The sequence below is a fragment of the Telopea speciosissima genome, chromosome 2 (genome assembly GCF_018873765.1).
Source record: "Telopea speciosissima isolate NSW1024214 ecotype Mountain lineage chromosome 2, Tspe_v1, whole genome shotgun sequence".
Lineage (NCBI taxonomy): Eukaryota > Viridiplantae > Streptophyta > Magnoliopsida > Proteales > Proteaceae > Telopea > Telopea speciosissima.
The window spans coordinates 29,515,447-29,531,722 of record NC_057917.1 but is presented as its reverse complement, the minus strand read 5'-3'; positions in this window follow the sequence as shown (position 1 = coordinate 29,531,722).

Below are 16,276 nucleotides of genomic sequence, written 5' to 3'. Positions count from 1 at the left end.
TTTGTAAGTTTTGTCATGGGTGCCAAGATGCGCGAGAACTTCTCAATAAACCGTTGGTAATATCCGGCCAATCCTAACAAACTTCGGATCGCAGTGGCACTCTTCAGAGTCTCCCACGCGAGAACCGCTTTCACCTTGCCTGGGTCCACTTTAATGCCGTCCTTGGTGGCGATGTGTCCCAGGAATCCAATCAAATTCACATTTACGGAACTTGGCATAAAGCTGGTGCTCCTACAACTGCTGCAACACAAAAGTAAGGTGTCGAGCATGTTCTTCTTCGCTCTTGGAGTACACCAAAATGTCATCAATAAACACAATGACAAACTTATCCAACACGTCATGGAATACTCTATTCATCATATCCTTGAACGCTGCTGGGTGTTGGTTAACCCGAATGATAAGACTAGGAATTCATAATGTCTGTATCAAGTTCAGAACGTCGTTTTGTGAATATCACCGCTCTTGATCTTCAATTGATGGTATCCCAACCTAAGATCAATTTTAGAGAAAACTCTTGCTCCTTGTAGCTGGTCAAATAGGTCATCAATGCGCGGCAACGGGTATCAATCCTTAATAGTTAGTTTATTCAGCTCGCGGTAGTCAATACACAGCTTCATACTTCCATCCTTCTTCTTAACGAACAGCACGGGTGCTCCCCAGGGTGATACGCTGGGTCGTACAAATCCCTTCTTCAGCAGGTCTTGAAGTTGGACCTACAACTCCTTTAATTAAATAGGTGCCATTCGATATGGTGCCTTGGATACCGGTGCTGCACCAGGGATTAGATCAATCGCGAACTCTATGTCACGGTTAGGTGGTAGCTGGGTCAGATCTTCTAGAAAAACATCAGGAAATTCTCTGACGACGTCAAGTTCCTCCAAGGGTTTTATCTTTGCCTCCGTGTCTATCACAGTGGCCAAAAAGCCTTGGCATCCTTCGTCTAACAACCTTTGCGCCTGGAGGGCAGATAAGGTTATTCTTCTCGGTTTCTTTACCAGCTCACTTTGATAGGTGAGAACTAACCCATCCTTCAACTTAAACACTATCTTCTTCTTCGCACACATGATGTTTGCACCGCAGGCGGACAACCAATCCATGCCTAGTATCACGTCAAAGTCCTTCATATCAAACTTTATCAACCGTGCGGTTAGATTCTTCCCACAAATCTCAATCTGGCAGGGGTCGTATACCTCTTTCAAACTCATGACACTATCCGCTGGTGTGCTAATTACTAACTCATGTCTGATGTCTCTCGATTGATCTTTCATCCTCCTCGTAAAAGTGGTGGAAACGAAAGAGTGGGATGCGCCCAAGTCTAATAATACTCGTGCAGGTATGGTTGAGACACTCAGGGTACCTAGGGTTTGTGCATACTTTAGGTTACATGAAGTAAACCAGTTATTCCCTATAATGTAGTAGTGTTCAGTAACTTACCTGTCAATACATCGGGGTTTGCCTCGGCTTCTTCATTTGTCATTGCGTACACCTTTCCTTGTGTCCGATTGTCCCGTGGCTGAAAAGGTCTAGCGTAGGGTTGATTTGGCGAATTGTTGCTATACCCACATGATCTACATTCCTTAGCCATGTGCCCTTCCTTATTGCACACATAGCACTTATAGGGTGGAACAGTAGGTGTCGAGGCTTGGCTCACTTGACTTATTGTTGGGCGGGCTGGCAAAGCTACTGTTGTCGCTTGACTCATGGCCGGTTGAGCAGGTTGATTGAAAGTAGGGCGAAAAGGATTTTGACCCACGTTCGGCCTACGATACGAAGTCGGATTAAGGCTTGAACTTGTTCCTCGATACACTTTGTTCGGCCGTCCAAAAGTTTGAAAATTATTTGGCCTTTTGTTCAACCCAGGCAACGTTGTAGCCTTCTCTTTCTCTTTCTCTTTAAACCTATCTTCCATTGTCTTCGCCTTGTCGACCATCTGAGCGTAGTCCCAGATGTCCATAATTGACAGTACTGAACCAATCTCAGTTTTGAGTCCTTTCTCGAACTTCTTTGCCTTACTAACTTCCCCTCTCAGGTGCCCTGGAACGAAATGGAACAGGTCTTTAAACCGCGGTTGGTAATCCAACACTGACTTGGTCCCTTGCACCAGTGCGGTGAACTCAGCTTCTTTCCTGTACCTGAAACTCTCTGGGAAGTAGTTCTTGAAGAAAACTTCTTTAAATTGCTCCCACGTGGGATTCGGATGAGTGGCTTCCAAATTGGGCTTAGTAGCCTTCCACCAAGCTTCAGCCTCATTCTGTAACTGATAACCCGCACATATCAGCTTCTATGCATCCGTGCACTCAAGCACATCAAACGCCTTCTCTAGGGCACTAATCCACCATTCCGGCTGCATTGCCTTGGAAGTTATCTTGGAAAACACGGACGGTTGGAGTTTCTTGAATCTCTCCATAACCTTGGCGGTAGAGTTTTCCACTAAGTGTTAAGGCATAGGTGGTGGAAATAGTACGGGCCGGTTGGGTGGTAGAGGTGGTGTTGCACGCTCATGCATCATGGTTGCAAACTGCGTAGACATCTGACCAAGTAATTCTTGTTGTTGTTGCATGGTTCGCATCATAGTGGTCATGAATACAGTTACATCGCCAGCTGCCACATTCGGCTAAGGTGCCGCAGTAGTAGCTTGCGCAGTCGCTGGTGCCTCTGACGAAGCAGCCGATGCTTCAGAATTTTGAGCCTCAGTCCCATTTGGCAATTCAACCTGTGGTATAACATGAGGTTGTTTTCCTTTACGACCACCTCGTGAACATCTTCTTGTGTTGACCATTATTGCTTCTCTGAAAAGAGGTTCTGTAGCTTCTCTGCAAAGAGGAGCATGTTCAATATTCCAATATTGTTTATCGGGGTCAACAATTAATTCCTAGTTAGTGCATGTACATACCTAGTCCATAGTTCCAGTGAATTTCATAAGTCGCACCAGTAAGGTATATTGTTAGATATGTCTTCTTTGTTTATTATGAGGTGTTTCTTTCATTTTGTGTTCTGTTCTTAAACATTTTATTTAATGATAAGCTATGCATGACACTATATGAGAGACTTCAAATTTTAAGTAAAAGTCTTTTAGTTACTTACTTGATCTAGCTGGCAAGCCTTTGTAATTGCCAACTAACGATAATGTTCTGCACATAAAGGTAAGCTATATCGCCTCTAATCTCATCTGCTAAGGATAGGTAAATGGCTCGACCCACAGGTTCACTGGCGTCCGCAAGAGCTAAGTAAACTACTAGTTGGTTTTTGGCACGAGATCGTATTTCACGTATCTGGATCAGTCTTCTCCTCAGTTGCCTAATGTATCGCATGGTGCTAGGGTCTCTAGTCTTGAATGAGGTAGTAGATCCTGTCATAAAGAGGTTCTAAGCATCAGGTTACACTTAATTAAAAGAATTAAGTACATGTCTGCTGGAATTTAAGCGACTATAAACAATAAAATATAATTGGGTTGGCTTGAAGTACCTTAGCGTCTAAAGAGCTCAGATTGACTGGACAACCTATTAGATCCTAATCTTGACTGACCTAGGCTGTGGGTATGATAAGATCTACGCTCACTGCACGTCGTAAATATGTATTACAACATACCTACGTATCTATGTTCAGATTTGCATTGCATCACACCACTCAGTTCATACAAACACGGTATTAGGCACATAATATTAATTATTTACACACACTATTTCTTATAGGTGTACATATATTTATCTATCATTAGATAAAAAAAAAAAAAAAATAAGAAATTTCAAATTCCCATATGTTTTACACCAGAAATTCCTGAGTAATGTTTATATTCCAACCAAATTGGGTCCATCTAATTATTTAATTTAATTATTTTTTTTTGTTTCACATTATGGTTATTTTATAAAATTTCATATTTTCATGTTTATTGAGGTTATTTGAGTCAAATTTGAGGTTTCCATAGGCTGTTACACAAAAAATAGCAACAAAATAATCTCTGGGCGATGTCTCTGGGCGTTAGATGCATCGCCCAGTGCTATCGAGAATTGAGGCTCAGATATAACAGTCCGAGAGGGCCCCATTTCATTTCATTCTTTTCTTAAACTCCTCTAAACACCTAGGGCAGCTCTTTGGAGGGTAGTGTGACATTGAGGCTCAGATATAACAGTCCACACCAAATCCTCACTTTTCTTCGGGTATTTCGCGAATCCACGCAAGCTTAGGTAAGATTCTTTGATCCTTTTCTCTACAGTAGGTATTTTCTTGGTTTCTCCTTGTTTTAGCTAGGGTTTTATCAAATTTCTTTAGCCCTAATCATTCCTTTTTCTTTCTTTGTAGCCTAATGTCTACAAATCATCGTACGGCTAGGAAATCCGTAGCCCGCAAGAGGCTACGTTCCGAGAGTGAACATTCTTCTTCCTCTATGGTGCCACCTCCTTCACCTAGTGATGATTCATCATCGGAGGAGCCCGAGTTTGACTGATTTCTCTTCTCTAGGTATGAACATTTCAAGGATTGGGACAAGTTTAGGTAAGGGTATGTGAGCATCCCAACTGTTGTTCATTTCCAAAACACAGGGTTGGAGCATATCCTCCAGAGTCTGGATAGTTCTTTCTGATTGTCCGTCTGTCTGCGGATGGAAAGCAGTACTAAGATTCAGTTGAGATCCCAAAGCCTTTTGTAAACTCCTCCAAAACCTTGAGGTAAATCGAGGATCTCTGTCAGACACAATAGGCATGCCATGTAAGCAGACTATATTTTCTATATATAATTGGGCAAGCTTCTCCATTGAATAACTTATCTTGATTAGTACAAAGTAAGCTGCCTTTGTCAGTCCGTCTACAATCACCCAAATCGCATTCATGCCCTTCCTGGTGTTGGGCAGATTTGTCACGAAATCCATAGTGATCCTTTCCCACTTCCATTCAGGTTTAGGGAGTAGCTGCAATAATCCATACAGTCGGTGTCTCTCTGCTTTTATCTATTGACAGGTGAGGCACTTGGACACGTATATTGCTATGGTCTCTTTCATTCCCATCCACCAGTAATACTTCTTCAAGTCCTTGTACATCTTCGTACTTTCGGGGTGAATTGTATAGGGTGAGTTGTGTGCCTCCTTAAGGATTCGGTCTTGGACATCATAATCATCAGGCATGCACAATCTGTCTTGAAACTTCAATGCACCATCATGAGCCAATGAAAAATCTAGGTCCTTATGGATTCCTTGTTGTACTTCCCAAATAATCTTGGCCAGCACAGGATCTAATGGTTGCTTCGCAATTACCTATTCCCGTATCGATGGCTGTAGATCCATAGTTGCTAATTGTATAGCCGTTCCTTCGATCACGAGTTCCAGATCAAACTTTCGATCTTCTTCTACCAATTGCTCGCTTACAACCAAGGAAGCGAGAGATGCAGTCTGAGATTTTCTACTTAACACATCAACAACAATGTTGGCCTTACCAAGGTGGTACTGGATTTCACAGTCATAATCCTTCACCAGTTCTAACCACTGCCTCTGTCTCATGTTCAGCTCCTTCTAGGTGAAGAAATACTTCAGACTCTTGTGATCGCTGAAGATTTCGCTCTTCTCACCGTATAGATAATGCCGCCATATCTTTAACGTGAAGACCACTGCTGCCAACTCTAAGTCATGAGTGGGGAATTTGTATACAATAATAGTTATCACTCCACCATTGGCATGGCACCATTCGAAGCCCTCTATGGTCAAAAATGCCAAACTCCGCTATATTGGGATGAAGTTAGGGAACAAAAATATCTCGGGCCAGAGATGATACAAGTAACCTGTGACAAGGTGGATGTCATAAGAGAGAAAATCAAAGCAGCTCAGTCAAGACAGAAAAGTTATGCGGATAATCGAAGGAAAGACATTGAATTTGAAGTCGGGGAAACAGTGTTCCTCCGAGTGTCGCCAACAAAGGGATTGCTACGTTTCAACAAGAAGGACAACTTGAGCCCAAGATTCATCGGTCCTTATGAAATTCTTAACAAAGTGGGACCCGTAGCATACCGACTGGCATTACCACCATCTTTGTTGGGTGTCCACGATGTTTTCCATGTGTCGATGCTAAGAAAGTACATCAACAACCCGACACATGTATTATCAACTGAACCTGAACAGTTGGACATGGATATGACTTACGAAGAACAGCCTACAAAGATATTGGACCGAAAGGAGCACAATCTTCGTAACTGCACGGTCGCCTTCGTAAAAGTTCGATGGGAAAATAATCCCATAGAAGAAGCTTCATGGGAATGTGAAGAAGAAATGAAGGAAAAGTATCCCCAACTCTTCGAATTGCAAGGTAAGCAAATTTCGAGGATGAAATTTTTATAAGGTGGGGAGAAATGTCAAACCCTGTCCCTGACTGACTGGAATCTTGCCTGAAGGATAGGAACCCCAGACATGGAAACCAAGCACACTGTGGAGTATCACTCCAGTGATTGAAATTGCTGATGAAACCCTGTGCAGGTTTTCCTACATACCTGTCAGAAGATGGACAGCTGACCCTTACAACTGCACAGCTCATATCATAATGTACTGCCTGGACTCCAAGTATTCTCTCTTCTCTTCACAACTGTGGGTCCCACTCCTGGAAATGTGTGTAAAAGACCCTAAATGGCATGTGGGTACAAGGCCTTGACCCTGGGTCAAACCCCTGTGCAAGCCAACAGAGTTTCAACCTTGCTGAATTCTCTGGACGATGCACTGGACGATGCAGAGATCACCCAGAGACATCGCCCAGAGTGCAAAACAGCATTATTTTAAGGATTTAAATTGTGGGGACCACCCATATTGGACATAGGCACCCTCCATAGGTTGAGGGGAGTCTGAGGGACCACCTCATACACCTGGATCACTGTGGACCCCACCTGAGTGCCCAGAATGGCTGAGAATGCAGTCAAAACTGCATTCTGGAAAAGGCCCTTAACAGCCAAACAGACCCTAGTCAAGGTTGGGCCTATAAATACCAGTGCCTTGGGTTCATTTCAACCCTTGGCTACTGTTCAAATTGTGGGGTAAGGGCGAAGAAAGAAAGGAGAGAATGGAGAGGAAGAAGAAGAAGGAAGAAGAGGAGGGAGCAACCTACACTTCTGAGCTCTGTTTTCGTGGCACCTCAGACTTGTGCAGGTATAAACACATATGCTCATACCTGCTGCTCTCTTTGATTCATATGTTTTGATGATTTTTTGATCTCTGGCAGCCCAGAACAACTGGGGACTACCAAGTACCACCTCAGATCTGCCATGCAAACATGATGCATGGAAGATCTGAGTGTTTAAAGATGATTTTCATACCTGTTTTACAGATCTGGAACCGAAACCAGGCTGTGTTTCGCTGCACTGCTCAGTTACACTGAAAATAGGCTGTTTGGAGTCCTGATTTTTTATCCTGACTGAATGGGACCTTGCATGCAGCTGAAACCAAGTTTGGTACCCTGAGAAATCGGGGGTTACTATTCACTGGGCTGTCTGGGCAGCCTCTGGCAGCCAAGTGGTGGGCCCAGTTGAAAATCCATAAGGACCAGTGTACAGAACACCCCTGGGGGTACATGATGCCCTAACATGCATGGGGGAATGATGTGGCCACTGCCCATGGCCAACAACCTTGGAAACTCAACCTGTTCACGTTTTTTAAATCTCTGGGCGATGCAGACATCACCTAGAGACATTGCCCAGTAAATGGAATTTGGCAGTTTTGCTGATCTGACTTGGGGGACTTCACCCATTGGCCATGATACAGTGTAGGGAGGTGGAAAATGACTAGAATACCCCTCCCCACATCTGTCCATATGTGGGAATGCTTTGGGAACCCAAGTGGGCCCCACAAGACTTGGAAACCCTGCCAGTGATTGGTCCTACAGCACTGTCAAGTTGGGGATAGTACTGTAAGTCTAATGTGACCTAGGATCATGTACTAAAGTAGTAAATAATCATTCTGCCCCTAGGCCACCAACTCTGGATGATGCACCAGGACATAGGCCTAAGGCCCTGTGCAAGGCCCAGAGAATTCCAAGTGAAGACCAATTGTATACCGGGTCAACCCAGTGAGCTTAGATCAACCCTAGGATCTCCAAAAATAGTTTAGAATATTAAAATGACAATTTCTGATTTATATCTAGGATTTGATCCCACGCTCGAGGCCTGCAGCCAGACTGCAGTCGGAACTGAATTTGCAACTAAGTTCTTAGAACCAGACCTAGGTGAGTGAAATATTATCGTGTATATATGTGTAACTGTGTCAACATGCCAGCAATTAAATTCTTAAATTATAAACGCTGTGCTATTTAATTTTGTTCAATTACTCAAAATTATTACACATTGAATGTCTATTGATCAACACTGTGATTCTTATCTGATGATTGTGAATGTTAGACTAGATGCCGTAGTCGGCTTGGAAATGAGGCCGGTGGTAGCCCGTAGTATGGGATACGATTGACGCCGCCCGACTCATACGATGCCATATAGACATGGGGCTAGAGTTTCATCACCCGTGCTATGCACCCTTGCCAACAGGGGTTAAGGTGTTGGATAGCGGTGAGGACTACCATAAAACCCTAGAGGCGTTTACGACGGGAAGCCTCAGCACAGCTGGGATGCCCTAGGGTAGATTTGCCGGGAAGCCTCGGGCTATAAGCTTGGGAAGCACCGAAAGGTGAATTTTTGGTTGAGTGCCACACATAAAGATTATGCACTGGTTTGGTGAGATTATATTGAGTCGGTTACCTCACAGGAGTTAATCCAGAGGGCCGGTCAAGCTAGAGTCGACTGGTCCTCTCCGACAACTCAATGGGTGTATCACGGGAAGGGGTAACCAAGCCCACACCAGAGATACATGTATTGGGGATTGTAGTAGCACTAACCTGACTTAGTTGTATTGTTAGGTGGCTAATGAATAATCTGGACTTGCATATCATATAGGATCATGTGGATTGTGGTTGCATATGCATGCATGATGATATGTTTTGCCCACGAGCTCCGGTGGGGCTCACACTCTGTTATATATGTTTTTCTTCTAGATGATTCTGCAGGTGGATGCCGCTATGGCATGGAGACTCATTACGAGGAAGAGAGCCCTGGTTATTATGATGATATTGGTGTGGACCCCAACGGAGGTCATACCGATGATGCGTGCATTCTCGGTGGTCATTGATGAAGACCAGTGAGGAGTATACTTGATGCTTTTTTTCTTGGGGACTCTTTTTTATTTTTGTTAGGAGTTTATCCCCGTCCTGCTTGTGGAGCAGTTTTAGTTTTCTTTTCTTTTTGGGGTTGAGTTATCTCACCCTGTATATATATATGTATGTATGTATTTCCTTTTAGCTTTTGTTCCTGTCAGTTTTACTTTCCAGTTTGTGGGTGTAATGGGGAATGTAATAGAACAAACTTATGTATGTATATATTATCATCATTCCCTTATCGCTACGCTTTCTCTTTTGTTATTATAATTGTAGTTTATCTGTGACACTCTGATCTTGCTTATGGTAAAGTGATGAATGTGGAACCATGAATGTAATAACTGCTTCTAGATCCGTGGGGTTTGGCAGGTTTGGGGTGTGACATACAGACCGCAGACTAACGAAGCAGTGGAAGCAACCAACAAAAATGTCAAAGTCACATTGCAAAAAATGGATGATACTCATAGAGATTGAGTAAACAAGCCCCCATATGCGTTATGGGCTTATCGGACGTCGATTTGAACTTCTACTGGGGCAACTTCTTTTTCATTGGTCTATGGAATGGAGGCAGTATTATCTGTAGAAATCCAAGTACCGTCCCTCAGAGTATTGATGGACTGCAATTACCTGAAGGAGAATGGATGCAAGAAAAGCATGATGCGCTCAACCTGCTAGATGAGAAAAGGATGAAACCTATGGATCACCTTAAAAAGTACCAACTCAAAATGGCGAGGGACTTTAACAGAGGAGTTCGCCCATGAAACATCGAAGGAGGAGATTCGGTTCTTCGAGAACAAAGAGCACATGTCCACGACCCAAGGGGCAAGTTCAGGCCGAATTGGAGCGGACCTTATCAAGTGAAGGAAATCCTAACTAGGCATGCTGTTCGACTCGTGGATCTTGATGGAGAAGATGTCAAGGGCCTTGTCAACATGGACCAACTCAAAAAATATTTCATGTAGCCGTCAGATCTACATGAACTATGTTTAACCTAATTCCTTTTCAAAGGATACGTAGGCAACTTGGCACGCTTAAATGCGGTCACAACAACCCTTCACCAGGTGCATATTCCTAAATCCGCCACCCGGCAATCTCCATCACCCATAAAAAAAAAATCTCACCGTCCAACAAAAATCTACGATCCGACATCTTCTCATGTGTTACTAATAGGAGCTGACTATTCCTTGAGTCCAAAAATAAAAAAAAAAGAAGAAAAAAAGAGAAAAAAAAAAAGATCTTTTCCAGTTTACTAAAAAGTTCTTTGGTTGAGTACAAGTAAGATGCATCCCCTAAAGAAGAAAACTCTCGACGAGAATTTACGTAAATGGACCATAGACATGAGTTCAGAAGATTCAACCACTTTAGAAGATGTACATCTACTGATCTTTGGAAGGATTATGTATGTGGAGATCCATCATGACATGCTTCGGCAAGTATACCAATGTTGGGATCCAGAACTACACGTTTTCAGATTTGGAGGCGTGAAGACAACCCCCACAAATGAAGAAGTTCTCCAAGATTTCTTTGGATGGACCAAGAAGGAAGTCAAGAAGGTCATGGAATATGGCAGAGTTGACATTATGAAAGTAGCGGGAATCTTTTCCAAGGAAGAAAGCTTCGGAGAAGCTCGACAGGAAAACAAAAGGAAAGCATATTTATTTTGCATGATTGGGAGATATTGCATACCCCGAGAAAAGGTGTTCTCCCTGTAATGGCCGATGTTGTTCAGCAGCCTCTAGAAGGATGTGATATCACCCCTACAGTGCTAGCTGAGACTTTCAAAGATTTGGATGACATGAGTGATTCCTAAAAATATGGCACAGATTATTGTATAGGATCGCCTGCAATTTTGCAAATGTGGTTACTGGAAAGGCAATGATTGGTCCAACCAATACCTGATGCTACGTTGCACCTGAAGCATTTTTGGATCCGAAGAGAAACGATAGAGTTTCATGTGATCAAGGATTAGAGGAAATATTTGGAAGAAAGAATGGACGAGAAGATTCAGTGGAATTGCCATTGATGGAATACAAAAGCCTCGATCTTCAAGATCCAGGATTGCGATTATATGTGGTTGATGGGTTTGACCCATACCACCTTCTATTTGCCTCATCTTGTACCTATGCAGCGACATTTGCCTCCGAAAGCATCAACGGTGAAGGTTCAACCACCAAAAGAGCTAACATCAAAGATCGTGAATCTACTGGACGAATGAAACATGTAATTGTGGGGTGATCTTATTGAACTATGTATCGATTCCATCACCTTTTTTTTTCGTTGCCTTACCATTCCCATGCGTGTAATAACCAGGGATTAAATGAAAAACGTTTGGGATTGTACCTTGCAAAGAAAAAAGTAAATGTTTCAAAATAATTAACCTGTTTTGTTTATAAGACAGAATAAAGAAAACAAACTATAACATCTAAAACCAAACAACATCTAAAATCCATACAACATTCTAAAATCCGTACAAAAAAGGATGTGTAATAACTGGGGAGGGGGAGAAAGCTAATTCTCACCACCAAAGGATGAAGCCTCGCTATCAGCCTCCGGGATGAACTCATCATCATAACCACCGTCATCATCATCATCATCATCTTCGTCACCATCAGCATCATCATTGCCTTGCGCCGCGGATGGCGATGGAAAGAGTCCTGCACATGCTAACTGCCTCCGAAGGCGCCTATCCTCCTCAGAATACTGCTGACAGCGATTCTCGAAGTAGCCCTGGGATTCCCTCATCTCATTGAGATGACCGCTTTAAAAGGGAAAAGGAATGATATTACTTCAAAAGGGAAAAGATTCCAAAGAAGGGAAAGGAAAAGTCAAAAGACACAGAAGAGGAAGTACTCACCAACCGTTGGATGCCATGTATCCGCTCCAAGAATTCGGCATCCATGCTCGCCTGCATCCGGCGCATGTCAGCGTATCTTTCAGCACTAATCTGTTATGGTGATACCAAACAGAGGTCAGCGCCAAGACCAAGGAATCAATCATAAAGTAAAGGAGAAAAAGAAGAGGTAACATACCCCGACAAAGGGAATCGGGAGTCCCAAATCGTGATCAGAAACCCGGCAGGTAGGAAGGACAGTCTGGTGACTGATATCAAATCTAGAAGGGATGGTCCATCCCCGGTACCCTGGGATGAGGTGACCCATTTGCATGATAGGCAAACTAGCACCGGCAGCATGGGAAGGGCGAGAGCTCACACTACAGCCACGTGCAGGAGGCAATCCGTACTCGCCAAGAATCAGATGGGGGCCTGGGTACTGCAAAAAGAAGAAAGAAAAGAAGAGACAAGATTGTCAATTTCAAAAAAATAGAAAATGTCATAAAGGGAGATAAGGTTCAAGAAAATACTACGGGACCCTCATGGGTCAAGCAAACGCAGACTATCTTCCGATAGAGGAAGTTCTGGTAATTCTGATCTACCACAGTCATCTCCGAAGCTGGGATCCCAACCCTCAAGACCTTGATATCAGGAGATAAGAGAGGAGCATGCATATGAGAAGGGGGAGGTCGAGGCACCATCTGAGCAGAATACCATTGGAGGGTCATCCTTTCCCCAAGATAAAGCTCAACTCCGGAGGGACCCTTGAAGGCTAATCTCATAACACCATACCTGTCAAAAAGGGGAGTGAACAATGTCAAGAACCAAATAAAGATTGAAGGCTAAAGAAAAGCCAGGGGAACGAAGCATACCCAAAGAACATGAGCACAGCCAATCAAGCCAGGCGCACTGAAAGCAAAATGATCTAACATCTTCAAGAAATGGGCGTAAGCAGACCCGCCCCCAGTCAAAGGACTCTGCCTCCTCAAAGTTTTCAAAGAAACAAGAAAAAAGAGTATCTGTGCGACCTCGTCCATCACAGAAGAGGACATTGGAGACAAAATAGAGAAGAAAACTCCTAACAGCCTGATCAAATAACTCCTCAGGAGAGCTATCATCAATCACCCGGTTGTCCCACTCTTTCTTCAAGGTGGTCAAAAGAATGATGCGGGAAGTTACTTTGAAACCCAGGAGATCACTAATCTCCCCAAGGGATTTCGTCTGAATAGAAGGAGTCAACGAAATAGGTCTCCTAGAGAAAGGGATCCCCGTAATCATAAAGAAGTCTAAAGGGGTGATGGTTACCTCCCCAGTAGGCAGATGGAAGATGTGGGTTGACGGCCACCAATGGTCCGCAAGAGCATGAACTACAGGGGTATCAAGCTTTGGTGAAACTACCTGAGCAGTACGACCAAGGCCTGTCAGGTCCACCCTCTCTCTCACAGTAGGATGGAGTCGCTGGTACCATGACAAGACGTCATTAGTACGGTAGTATTTCTTATAGCTGGGAGAGTAAAGCTCCTACAAAATAATGGGCAGAAATCAAGTATTGAACAAAAACATGCGCTACATGAAAAGAAGAGAAGGCAAGCACCACCTACCTTTTTGAGGGCCTAACCCCAAATGATACAACATTTGTGGAGGGCAGTATCCACTAGAATGCTGCCAGGGTACCACTCCACCTTTAGATCACTGGTCACCTTAGAGGAAGACGACGATGGCCTACCCCACTTTGATGAAGATATGGTAAATGGACAAACTAAGAAAAGAACGAGAAAAAAACAGAGAAGAGAGAGAAAGAGGAGATAGGGTAGAACCCTAAGTGGGAAACCCAAGCCAAGAAGGAGAGGGAGGTGAGAAATGAGGAGCCCCTCCCGCTATTTATAGAAATGCAAGGCCGACAACGCCGTGACCCCGACTGCGGCCCTGCGTGGCACCACCGCAGAGGCCCATGACCCTGCATGGCAGCACCGCGTAGAACCGGCGGCCCCGCGCGGTAGCACCTCCAAGAAAAATAAAGAAATTTTTTTTGGTCGCGATGCCACCTCATCGTACACTTTTTCCAAGTGGGTCGCAATGCCATCTCATCGTATACTTTTTAAAAATGGGTTGCGATGCCATCTCATCGTACGTTTTTAAAAATTGGTCATGATGCCATCTCATTGTACTTTTTCAAAAGTTAGGTCACGATGCCATCTCATTGTACATTTTAAAAATGGGTTGCGATGCCATCTCATCGTACATTTCAAAAATTGGCCACGATGCCATCTCATCATATGTTTTCAAAAAGTTGGTCACAATGCCATCTCATCGTATATTTTAAAAAATTCGGTCATGATGCTATCTCATCGTACGTCTTTCAGAAAGTTGGTCACGATGACATTTTTCAAAAAATTGGTCACGATGCCATCTCAATGTACGTTTCCAAAAAATTGGTCACGATGCCATCTCATCGTACGTCTTTCAAAAAGTTGGCCACGATGACATTTTTCAAAAAATTGGTTAAGATGCCATCTCATCGTGTGTTTTAAAAAGTGTGTCACAATGCCATCTCATCGTACATTTCCCAAAAATTCGATCATGATGCCATCTCATCATACTTTTTTCAAAAAGTGTGGGTCACGATGACATTTTTCAAAAAATTGGTCATGATGCCATCTCATCGTACGTTTTCAAAAATTCGGTCGCAGTGCCTTTTTTATCGAGAGATGCTCAAAACCAAAACTCTGCTGAGTATTGCTTCCCACCGAGCAAAGCTCAAAACCAGATTCCTGCCGAGCATTGATCAAAGTCAGATTTCCTACCAAGCGTTGCTAAAAAACCATTACCTTTTTTTGATCTATTGATCACCTGTTGTCATCTGATCCTTGGATCGCCCATTGCCATCCGATCTGTTGATCATCCATTGTCAACCGATCTTTGGATCGCCCATTGCCATTTGATCTGTTGATCACCCATTGTCATCCGATCCTTGGATCACCCATTACCATTTGATCTGTTGATCACCCATTGTCATCCGATCCTTGGATTGCCCATTGTCATTTGATCCGTAGATCACCCGTTATCATCCTATCCTTGGATCGCCCATTGCCATTTGATTTGTCGATTATCCATTGTCATCTGATCCTTAGATCGCCCATTGCCATTTGACCTATTGTCATCCGATCTTTGGATCACCCATTGATCACCCGTTCATCCGATCCTTGGATCGCCCATTGCCATTTGATCTATTGACCTCCCGTTGACATCCGGTCCTCTGGACCAACGGATTGAGCATCCATTACTATCGAACAATTTATCAAAATAGGTTTTATTGTTCAAGATAGCAATTTTTTGCCGGACGGTTTGCCGAGATAGGTTTTATCATTCAAAATAAAAGATTTTCATCGAATGGTTTACCAAGGCTCGATTTTATTGTTCAACTTCACCACCTTTGAGCAAAGTGGTGACAGTACATGCTCTTGGTGACAAAATCAAATGGTCTTTTATCTTTGCCCTTCAGCTGTTGACACAGGTCTCAGCCAAAGAGGGGCAAACTGTAGACGCTGAATTTTGCCACCCCCCAGCGATAACGACAACCGGACGTGAAAGACTGGCAATGCCCTTTAAACTCTTTTTTTCTTCAGAGTGACTTGGACACCCCCTGTTCCACCTCGTTTCCACCCGCGGTCCCCCACATCCCTAGTACGATCCCACACGACACCCCCGCTCGAAGCCATGACTTGGCAACACTGTAAGCGATCGTGACACTGCACGGCAGCACCGCGATCGGCCATGATACTACGTGGTAACACCGCACCTGGCTATGGCATTGCATGGCAGCACCACACTCAAATGCGGTGCCACATCCAGCCTGTCCTTGGCCCCTCGGCACTGCATGGCAGCACTACGCCTCATGCCGCGGTGCTGCGGGGAACCCAAAGTGCAATTTTTTTGGTCCGACAGCGCCACAGCCGCCAAACGGGAAATTTTCCTATAAATACCCCCACCCCTCATTTCAATAAGTTCCTAGTTGAGGAGAGGGGGGACACCCAGAGCTCTAGTTTTCCTTTTTTCCTCTTTTTCCTAGTTTCGGGCCCTACCCCAGTCCGATTTTGAGCTTTCAAGCCACGTCCCCCTATCTGGAGTCTGGGTCCCCCGGACCTGCCTTCCCTAACTCATTTCCGCCCAAAACCCCGAAGTCTCCCATGGTCTAGTCATCCTGTCCGACATCTTAATGCCTAGTTTCTGAAGCTTTCCAACGTCATTATTCTGTCCAAGGTCCTAGTACCCGACACCCATGCAC